Source organism: Protopterus annectens, chromosome 7.part1, assembly GCF_019279795.1.
Source record: "Protopterus annectens isolate FY-2018-M chromosome 7.part1, PAN1.0, whole genome shotgun sequence".
Lineage (NCBI taxonomy): Eukaryota > Metazoa > Chordata > Ceratodontiformes > Protopteridae > Protopterus > Protopterus annectens.
Genome location: NC_056740.1, coordinates 271,467,566 through 271,478,470, shown reverse-complemented (window position 1 = coordinate 271,478,470; position 10,905 = coordinate 271,467,566).

Here is a 10,905-nt window from a genome sequence, read left to right as displayed (position 1 = left end):
TGTTTAACCTCGTTACAGCTAAGTGCGCCCCCTGGCATTTCTGCAGTCACCTCCTACTGTGCCTGTAGGTGTCAAGTAATATTTGTTTATATTTGCATTAATAATTCCAAATCCAAGCAAGATACAACGTGTCAGAATATTTTATCTTGAAGCATACATGATGGCAAACACAACTGTATTGTTATTTGACCTCTGACAATGAGTATTTGTTAGAACTGTAAGGTGATAACTTCATTTTTTAAAGACTCAAGCCATAAAGGTACACACTCAAAAGAGCTGCACTGAAAGGAATGAGTTAAAACAAAGAACAGCTGTTTGTTTAAACAGCTTAAAATGTGCATGACCTTCTCAGTACAGACATGCTATTGTATTATGCTTACTATCTTAGTTGTTTATAGTGTAGTTATAACTTCTTCAAACATTAACTTGCTGAAGCATTTGACTTGTTTAAAATGATCAAAACCACCAAGAATATGTTGAACTATGCACAACACAGACATAGGAGGTTAACTTATTTTAAAGTACAGAAGTCCAACATTTCTAACATTTCTACTGTTTTTGTATTTTATTATTTTGGACCTTTTACTAAAAAGAATGTAAATGTAATTTGAGCTCTGCCTTCAGAGCAGTTTACTTTGTTGTGTATTATCATAGCATATGGAGCAATTCCGTGTGTACTTGTTTGTTTACACCACCAAATTGCAATCATATTTCTTTTGTACTGGGTACAGAACTAAACCAGTCAATTAGATAGGCATGTCTTCTAAATGTAATATGCTGTCATAAATTTTCTAATGTTGCTTCCAATGTTAAGAAACTGTGAATTAATTTTCTGGCCAAAGAATCAACAAACATACCTTGTCCTTGACCTAGCACTCTTGTGTGGGGTCATTTACTGCACTGTTATAACTTGATATTACTTGTGAACCTCTGCTATCTCTGTAAAAAACAAAAACAAAAAAAAATCTTGCTTTTTTCCCACTTTTCTGAGAGTTAAAAAAGTTCAGTTACAGGCTTGCTGTTCCTGAACTGTTTGAAAGTTTCTGTGAGGCCATTTTTGCTTGGGCTGGAGGAGGGTCTCTCTGTTGATCAGTGGCAGTGACTAACATTGAGCAGCTTCCCTGCCCCCGTAGAGGTGGTTACTGACTTGAAACTGTAGTTTTATTGGCCACTAGGGGTCATTTCCATAACTCCTTCATCTTCCTCTCTTAAAACCCAGTTGCCTCATGGTTTGGGCGTCTTTTCAGGCTTGTTGGCTGTTTGTGAAGCACCCTCCAAGAGGAAAAAACGCTGAGAGAATAAGGGAGCCACTTTTGAGATTTTAAGTATTTTTCTCAGTTTATTTGCTAAGTTTTTCTGCATAGCTGCCTAGCTTGAGCATTTTCTGGCTTGTTAAACTTGATTTCTGTATTAGTAGCTGTATTTAGAGCACAACCAAAAGCTGTTTGCTGAAATTCCTGTTTGCACTTAATTTTAAATCGTTTTTTTTTCTTAAAACTTACATATTTTCTGTCCTTGACCTAGTACTCTTGTGTGGGGTCATTTACTGCACTGTTATAACTTGATATTACTTGTGAACCTCTGCTATCTCTGTAAAAAACAAAAACAAAAAAAAATCTTGCTTTTTTTCCACTTTTCTGAGAGTTAAAGTTCAGTTACAGGCTTGCTGTTCCTGAACTGTTTGAAAGTTTCTGTGAGGCCATTTTTGCTTGGGCTGGAGGAGGGTCTCTCTGTTGATCAGTGGCAGTGACTAACATTGAGCAGCTTCCCTGCCCCCCATAGAGGTGGTTACTGACTTGAAACTGTAGTTTTATTGGCCACTAGGGGTCATTTCCATAACTCCTTCATCTTCCTCTCTTAAAACCCAGTTGCCTCATGGTTTGGGCGTCTTTTCAGGCTTGTTGGCTGTTGGTGAAGCACCCTCCAAGAGGAAAAAACACTGAGAGAAGAAGGGAGCCACTTTTGAGATTTTAAGTATTTTTTCTCTGTTTATTTGCTAAGTTTTTCTGCATAGCTGCCTAGCTTGAGCATTTTCTGGCTTGTTAAACTTGATTTCTGTATTAGTAGCTGTATTTAGAGCACAACCAAAAGCTGTTTGCTGAAATTCCTGTTTGCACTTAATTTTAAATCGTTTTTTCTTAAAACTTGCATATTTTCTGTCCTTGACCTAGCACTCTTGTGTGGGGTCATTTACTGCACTGTTATAACTTGATATTACTTGTGAACCTCTGCTATCTCTGTAAAAAACAAAAACAAAAGAAAATCTTGCTTTTTTCCCACTTTTCTGAGAGTTAAAAAAGTTCAGTTACAGGCTTGCTGTTCCTGAACTGTTTGAAAGTTTCTGTGAGGCCATTTTGCTTGGGCTGGAGGAGGGTCTCTCTGCTGATCAGTGGCAGTGACTAACATTGAGCAGCTTCCCTGCCCCCCGTAGAGGTGGTTACTGACTTGAAACTGTAGTTTTATTGGCCACTAGGGGTCATTTCCATAACTCCTTCATCTTCCTCTCTTAAAACCCAGTTGCCTCATGGTTTGGGCGTCTTTTCAGGCTTGTTGGCTGTTGGTGAAGCACCCTCCAAGAGGAAAAAATGCTGAGAGAATAAGGGAGCCACTTTTGAGATTTTAAGTATTTTTCTCAGTTTATTTGCTAAGTTTTTCTGCATAGCTGCCTAGCTTGAGCATTTTCTGGCTTGTTAAACTTGATTTCTGTATTAGTAGCTGTATTTAGAGCACAACCAAAAGCTGTTTGCTGAAATTCCTGTTTGCACTTAATTTTAAATCGTTTTTTTCTTAAAACTTACATATTTTCTGTCCTTGACCTAGCACTCTTGTGTGGGGTCATTTACTGCACTGTTATAACTTGATATTACTTGTGAACCTCTGCTATCTCTGTAAAAAAAACAAAAAAATCTTGCTTTTTTCCCACTTTTCTGAGAGTTAAAAAAGTTCAGTTACAGGCTTGCTGTTCCTGAACTGTTTGAAAGTTTCTGTGAGGCCATTTTTGCTTGGGCTGGAGGAGGGTCTCTCTGTTGATCAGTGGCAGTGACTAACATTGAGCAGCTTCCCTGCCCCCCATAGAGGTGGTTACTGACTTGAAACTGTAGTTTTATTGGCCACTAGGGGTCATTTCCATAACTCCTTCATCTTCCTCTCTTAAAACCCAGTTGCCTCGTGGTTTGGGCGTCTTTTCAGGCTTGTTGGCTGTTGGTGAAGCACCCTCCAAGAGGAAAAAACACTGAGAGAAGAAGGGAGCCACTTTTGAGATTTTAAGTATTTTTCTCTGTTTATTTGCTAAGTTTTTCTGCATAGCTGCCTAGCTTGAGCATTTTCTGGCTTGTTAAACTTGATTTCTGTATTAGTAGCTGTATTTAGAGCACAACCAAAAGCTGTTTGCTGAAATTCCTGTTTGCACTTAATTTTAAATCGTTTTTTTCTTAAAACTTGCATATTTTCTGTCCTTGACCTAGCACTCTTGTGTGGGGTCATTTACTGCACTGTTATAACTTGATATTGCTTGTGAACCTCTGCTATCTCTGTAAAAAACAAAAACAAAAAGAAAATCTTGCTTTTTTCCCACTTTTCTGAGAGTTAAAAAAGTTCAGTTACAGGCTTGCTGTTCCTGAACTGTTTGAAAGTTTCTGTGAGGCCATTTTTGCTTGGGCTGGAGGAGGGTCTCTCTGTTGATCAGTGGCAGTGACTAACATTGAGCAGCTTCCCTGCCCCCGTAGAGGTGGTTACTGACTTGAAACTGTAGTTTTATTGGCCACTAGGGGTCATTTCCATAACTCCTTCATCTTCCTCTCTTAAAACCCAGTTGCCTCATGGTTTGGGCGTCTTTTCAGGCTTGTTGGTTGTTGGTGAAGCACCCTCCAAGAGGAAAAAATGCTGAGAGAATAAGGGAGCCACTTTTGAGATTTTAAGTATTTTTCTCAGTTTATTTGCTAAGTTTTTCTGCATAGCTGCCTAGCTTGAGCATTTTCTGGCTTGTTAAACTTGATTTCTGTATTAGTAGCTGTATTTAGAGCACAACCAAAAGCTGTTTGCTGAAATTCCTGTTTGCACTTAATTTTAAATCGTTTTTTTCTTAAAACTTACATATTTTCTGTCCTTGACCTAGCACTTTTGTGTGGGGTCATTTACTGCACTGTTATAACTTGATATTACTTGTGAACCTCTGCTATCTCTGTAAAAACAAAAAAAAAAAAATCTTGCCTTTTCCCACTTTTCTGAGAGTTAAAAAAGTTCAGTTACAGGCTTGCTGTTCCTGAACTGTTTGAAAGTTTCTGTGAGGCCATTTTTGCTTGGGCTGGAGGAGGGTCTCTCTGTTGATCAGTGGCAGTGACTAACATTGAGCAGCTTCCCTGCCCCCCATAGAGGTGGTTACTGACTTGAAACTGTAGTTTTATTGGCCACTAGGGGTCATTTCCATAACTCCTTCATCTTCCTCTCTTAAAACCCAGTTGCCTCATGGTTTGGGCGTCTTTTCAGGCTTGTTGGCTGTTGGTGAAGCACCCTCCAAGAGGAAAAAACGCTGAGAGAATAAGGGAGCCACTTTTGAGATTTTACGTATTTTTCTCAGTTTATTTGTTAAGTTTTTCTGCATAGCTGCCTAGCTTGAGCATTTTCTGGCTTGTTAAACTTGATTTCTGTATTAGTAGCTGTATTTAGAGCACAACCAAAAGCTGTTTGCTGAAATTCCTGTTTGCACTTAATTTTAAATCGTTTTTTTCTTAAAACTTACATATTTTCTGTCCTTGACCTAGCACTCTTGTGTGGGGTCATTTACTGCACTGTTATAACTTGATATTACTTGTGAACCTCTGCTATCTCTGTAAAAACAAAAAAAAAAAAATCTTGCTTTTTTCCCACTTTTCTGAGAGTTAAAAAAGTTCAGTTACAGGCTTGCTGTTCCTGAACTGTTTGAAAGTTTCTGTGAGGCCATTTTTGCTTGGGCTGGAGGAGGGTCTCTGTTGATCAGTGGCAGTGACTAACATTGAGCAGCTTCGCTGCCCCCCATAGAGGTGGTTACTGACTTGAAACTGTAGTTTTATTGGCCACTAGGGGTCATTTCCATAACTCCTTCATCTTCCTCTCTTAAAACCCAGTTGCCTCATGGTTTGGGCGTCTTTTCAGGCTTGTTGGCTGTTGGTGAAGCACCCTCCAAGAGGAAAAAATGCTGAGAGAAGAAGGGAGCCACTTTTGAGATTTTAAGTATTTTTCTCTGTTTATTTGCTAAGTTTTTCTGCATAGCTGCCTAGCTTGAGCATTTTCTGGCTTGTTAAACTTGATTTCTGTATTAGTAGCTGTATTTAGAGCACAACCAAAAGCTGTTTTCTGAAATTCCTGTTTGCACTTAATTTTAAATCGTTTTTTTCTTAAAACTTGCATATTTTCTGTCCTTGACCTAGCACTCTTGTGTGGGGTCATTTACTGCACTGTTATAACTTGATATTACTTGTGAACCTCTGCTATCTCTGTAAAAAACAAAAACAAAAAGAAAATCTTGCTTTTTTCCCACTTTTCTGAGAGTTAAAAAAGTTCAGTTACAGGCTTGCTGTTCCTGAACTGTTTGAAAGTTTCTGTGAGGCCATTTTTGCTTGGGCTGGAGGAGGGTCTCTCTGTTGATCAGTGGCAGTGACTAACATTGAGCAGCTTCCCTGCCCCCCATAGAGGTGGTTACTGACTTGAAACTGTAGTTTTATTTTCCCTTTTGGGTCTATTCCTGCTTCTTTCCAGCCCCTGCTATCAAGCACGCTTTAACGTGCTTTAGCGCGGAGTTGCCACTAGAGCAGCATCGGGCAGCGCCGGTTAAACAAGGTTAAACTCTTTCTGGCTCCAGAAAGTCTGTTCTTCAATTTTTCCCTTAGAACTGCTCTGTTAGGAACCTAAACAGTTTACACCTACACTAAAAAGTGCAGCACTTGTTCCAAATAGCTTTTTCTTCTCAAAAAGCTCAGCACTTGTCTTATAAGCATATCCCTTGTCTTATAAGCATTCTCTTTGCAGGTCAAGCACTCCTATATTATACAAATCTCTCACTAGCAAAACCCCCAGGAGTGCCCACTTCCCTGCTAAGCCCACTACTTTTCTGTCTCATACCAACTCATAATTCTTTCTAGCATGTCGAAGGGTCAGATGCTGGCGTCCTCTCCTGCCCAGTTGGTGAATCTGGGAATTCTGAGACAATGTTACAATTGTCTCATGTACACGGACAACCCTCTCCTCCTCCCACATAACACTAACACTTGTGAGAGATGCAGCTATTTAGCCAGACTGGAGGCTGAGCTCTCTCAACTCAGGACTGGCAAGACCAGGCAGGAGGAGAAGGCAACTACACACACCACAATACCAGTCTCACATAACTCAACCACACCACTGAATCAAACACATAAACACACTAAGACATACTCGGAGGCTCTGAGTAAAAATTTACCTACACAGCAGAGGCCTCCAAAGCAGACACCCAAGCAATTGCAAACTCAATACACCACACAAACAACACATAAACAACAAAATCAGTGTGCAAAGCAGTCACTGCCCTTAAGGCCAAATACTACACCAAACATACTTGTCATAGGTGACTCCATAGTCAGACACACTGACGTCCCGCTCACCAGACTGAGTAAGGAGAAGGTCACAGTAAGCTGCCTGTCGGGCGCTAGAATCCGCCACATAACACAAGCACTCAGGTCTCTCAACAGCAGGTACAAGTACGACTCAGTCATTGTCCAAGCTGGTGTCAACGACCTGAGACGTACCTCCTTGGACTACATGAAAAGAGACATTGAGGAGCTCTCTGATTATGTAGCCCAGGCAGGTATGACCCTGACCTTGAGCAGTATCCTACCTTCACCTAGAATGATGCCACAATACAGTGATAAGATGATCAGCTTTAATAATTGGCTTAAATTCTGGTGTCATTCAAAGGGGATCCAATGTCTGTCTGCCTGGGATGACATGCTGGACAAGCCACGCTGCTTCACAAGGGACGGCTTGCACCTGTCACCCCTAGGCTTCCGGATATTGGCAAAGGCTCTTGCCACCCCATAGTGCCTTTTTAGGCAAGGCTCAAATTCTAAACCTACGACCCTAGAACACAAAAAAATAAAAAAACTAAGGGTAATGCTGCTCAATGCCAGAAGTCTCAATCTCAAGATGCACTCGAGGCCCTTCTCGGTATGGAGAACATCGATGTCTGTGCTGTGACAGAAACCTGGTTCAAGGCTCCTGAGAGCACCCCAGCACTAGCAGGTTTCACCTCATATCATGCGTTCCGGCCCCAAAATCCGGACAACACCAAGAAAGGGGGGGTGTCCATATTCATAAAGGACACCCACACCTCAAGGTTGGTGGCAACGCACGATGCATCAGAGACCATCCAGGTGCAATTAACCATAGGCAAGACTGCTCTGCAATTTGTAGCATGTTACAGGCCACCCTCTCAAACTCAGGAACCTCACATGGCCTTCCTGAAAACAATGGAGGGATAAATGTATCTCCAAACACCATCATACTAGGTGACTTCAACTACCCTAATATAGACTGGGAACACTACTCAAGCCCAAACACTCTAGCCCAAAGGTTCCTGGAGTTCATAAACTCAAATGCCATGGAACAACTAGTCACCATCCCCACAAGAGGAGAAAACATACTTGATCTCATCATCACGAACATGGGATCAAAATGTTCAACACCGGAAGTATACCCCTCACTGGTGAGATCAGATCATAAACTAATCTCGCTGGAGGTCCTCATCCCACCCCTACCTGAAATAAAAAGACCACAGTGAAAAACTTCTCAAAAGCCGACTTCACACTTCTAAAACTAATGTGGTCTCCTTTAAGGCCCCTGAGCCAGTGGTAAACATTACTCAAACCGCTGAATCACTTACAAATGCCTTCTACCAGCACCTACAGGACTGCATGGATCAGGCAATCCCAAACAAAACTAAGACTCTTTGTACCAAAGGCAAGCGTCCAGTCTGGTGGACCCCAGCCATAAACAAGCTCTACAACAAAAGGAGGAAGCTACTACAAGATAGAGCAAAATCCTTGAAAGGTAAGACACCTTTGATCATTATAAGTAAAAACTAAGAGCTCTCATAAAATCATCCAAGGCAAATTTTGAGAGAAAAATCGCCAAGGACTCAAAAGACAATCATAAGGCCTTCTTTAGCTATGTTAGAAACCTAGGAGGAAACTCCCAGATATGCTCAGAATTAGTTCAAAATGATGTGAAGATTACTGAACCTACACACATTGCCAACATACTGGCTGACAGGTTCAGTGCAAACTTCTCCCCCTCCCCAAAAGGAGAGATATCTATACCAGAGGATTGTAGCCCCCAAACATCTCCAACACCCAGGTGAGAACTGCTCTCTCCAAAGCAAAAACACAGCATCCATGGGACCGGATGGTGTCCCCGGCTGTGTGCTCCACGAACTCAATGAGGAATTAAACCCGCAGTTAGGACAGCTGTTTAATCTTAGCCTCACCTCAGGATACGTGCCAAGGAGTGGCGCATGGCGACTGTGGTCCCACTTCACAAGGCGGTGCCTCCACCGACCCTGGAAATTACCGTCCCATTAGCTTGACAAGCCTTATCTGCAAAGCCATGGAGAGGATCATAATGGAACTCATAAATAAAGACATAGGGAACTTGCAGACTTTGGATCCAACCCAGTTTGGCTTTGTCAAAGGCAGATCATGCCTTTTAAAATTGGTTGACTTTTTGAGACAGTCACCAAGGCCATTGATGAGGGAAAGGCAGTCCATACAGCCTACCTTGACCTGGCAAAGGCCTTCGACACAATACCCCACTCAGGTATCATCGAAAAACTCATCAGCTTGAATGTAAACCCATACATCACAAGATGGGTTGCAAACTGGCTAAGTGACAGAACCCACAGGGTCAGAGTTGCTGGAGCCATGTCAGACTCAAAGCCTGTCACAAGTGGTGTCCCACAGGGATCAGTCCTGGGTCCACTCTTGTTCGGCATCTACTTTTCTGAAGTACAAGCAAACACAGGAGGGTTATGGCTGACAAAGTTTGCAGATGACTGCAAACTGGGCCATAGTCGAAAACACATCTGACACAGATATCCTTCAGAAGGGCCTCACAGAAACGGATAACTGGTGCCAGAGCCATGGCCTAAAGTTAAATGCCAAGAAATGCATAGTCATACCCTTCGGGAAAAACAAGGTTACCCCTAGCTACCATATAGGTGGCAATCCACTGAGCACAGAAGAAGTCATCAGGGATCTGGGGACCCAGGTTGACAGTAGCCTTTCATTTGACACTCATGTTGCTAAAGTAGTTAGGAAAACCTTCTACATTGCCCACCTGATCATGAAGGGATTCACATCTAGATCAAGGGAGGTCATCGTCCCCTGTACTCATCACTCATTAGACCTATGATTGAGTACAATGCCCCATTCAGAATGTATCTGACCCGACACCTGCAGCAGCTGGAAAGGCCCCAAAAGTTCCTCACCAAAAGGATAAAGGGTCTCAAAAATATGTCTTATGCTGCCCGACTGAAAGAACTCCAGCTCTATTCAGTCTCATACCGCTTGCTCAGAGGTGACCTGTGCCTGACATATTAGGCCATGTCAAACCCTGATTTGATGAATATGCTTCACCTCAAAAAATCTAGATCCCTCAGAACCACAAGGGCGGGAGACTTAAACCTTGACACGGTTATTAATAGAACGTGCTGGAGGGACAGATTCATCACCCAGAGACTCCCTATGCTGTGGAACAAAATCCCAGTACATGTGAGGCAGAGCACCTCGCTGGCCTTGTTCAAGAGGAATCTTGACCAATGGATGGGGGATCGCAGATATACCCCAGGGATTACTTCAGTGTCACTGCTTGACAGAGGCACAGCAAAATAATAGGCATAGTTTTATTCAAACTAAAGGGGTGGCGAAAGCCAAATAACTATGGGCTAGGCTTATAAATGCCCTTGGGCAGATAGCCTAGTACGAACCTATGAACCTATGAACCTATACAGCCCATACATATCCTTACTGGTGCTACCACTGATTCAAATAGCCTTGTACTTTGATTTATTTAGCTCTAAAAAGATAACCTGCCTACTCCCGTTAAAACTCCTTTATAATGCCTGCTTATCTCATAACATCATGCAAGACCCCTAGAAGTATACACTACTTAAACCAATCGATCCCAAAAGTGTTTAATCTAAAGAAGCACTGAAGGCATCTGGCCCGTCTCTATCTTTCCCTCCCTTGGAAAAATATGTGAGAAACTAGTCTCTGCACAACTTTGCAATTGCTTATAAAATAATAAAATGCTATCCTTTCTCCAGCATGTCTTTGGACAGGTGAAAGCACAATGACACCCCTCTACACCTTCACTGAAAACATGGTCAAAAGCAACCTCACTGGCACAGTTTTTGTAGACCTAACCAAAGCCTTCAACTTAGTTGACCACTCACTCTCCCACAACACTTTAACTCAGACAGGTATTAGCAGCAAAGCTCTCTTCTAGTTTAAACATTCCCTTAGAAACAGAAACTTCTCAGAGCAAATAGATAAGAGGAATAAAGAAGGAGAGGCCATTCTAAGCTTCTGTCTGGCAAATGGCTTAATGGTGGCCAAAACATGGTACAGCAACACAGACAGTCACAAGATCACATACAAGAGTGGACAACAGCAATTGAAGTAGACTTCCTACTAGTAAGGAAATGGCACTGGGTTAGAATCCAAGATTACAAAGTAATCCCAGTGAAACAGCAGGGCCACAGAATAAACCACTGGTTGTCACCACCAGCTGCAGGCAGTGGTCAGACTACGGTCTAAGGTCAACACAGACCAGGCTGAAGAACTGGAAGTTGATTGGAGAGAGAAAAGCACACGAGTTCAAGGAAATACTCAGGGCTTCAGC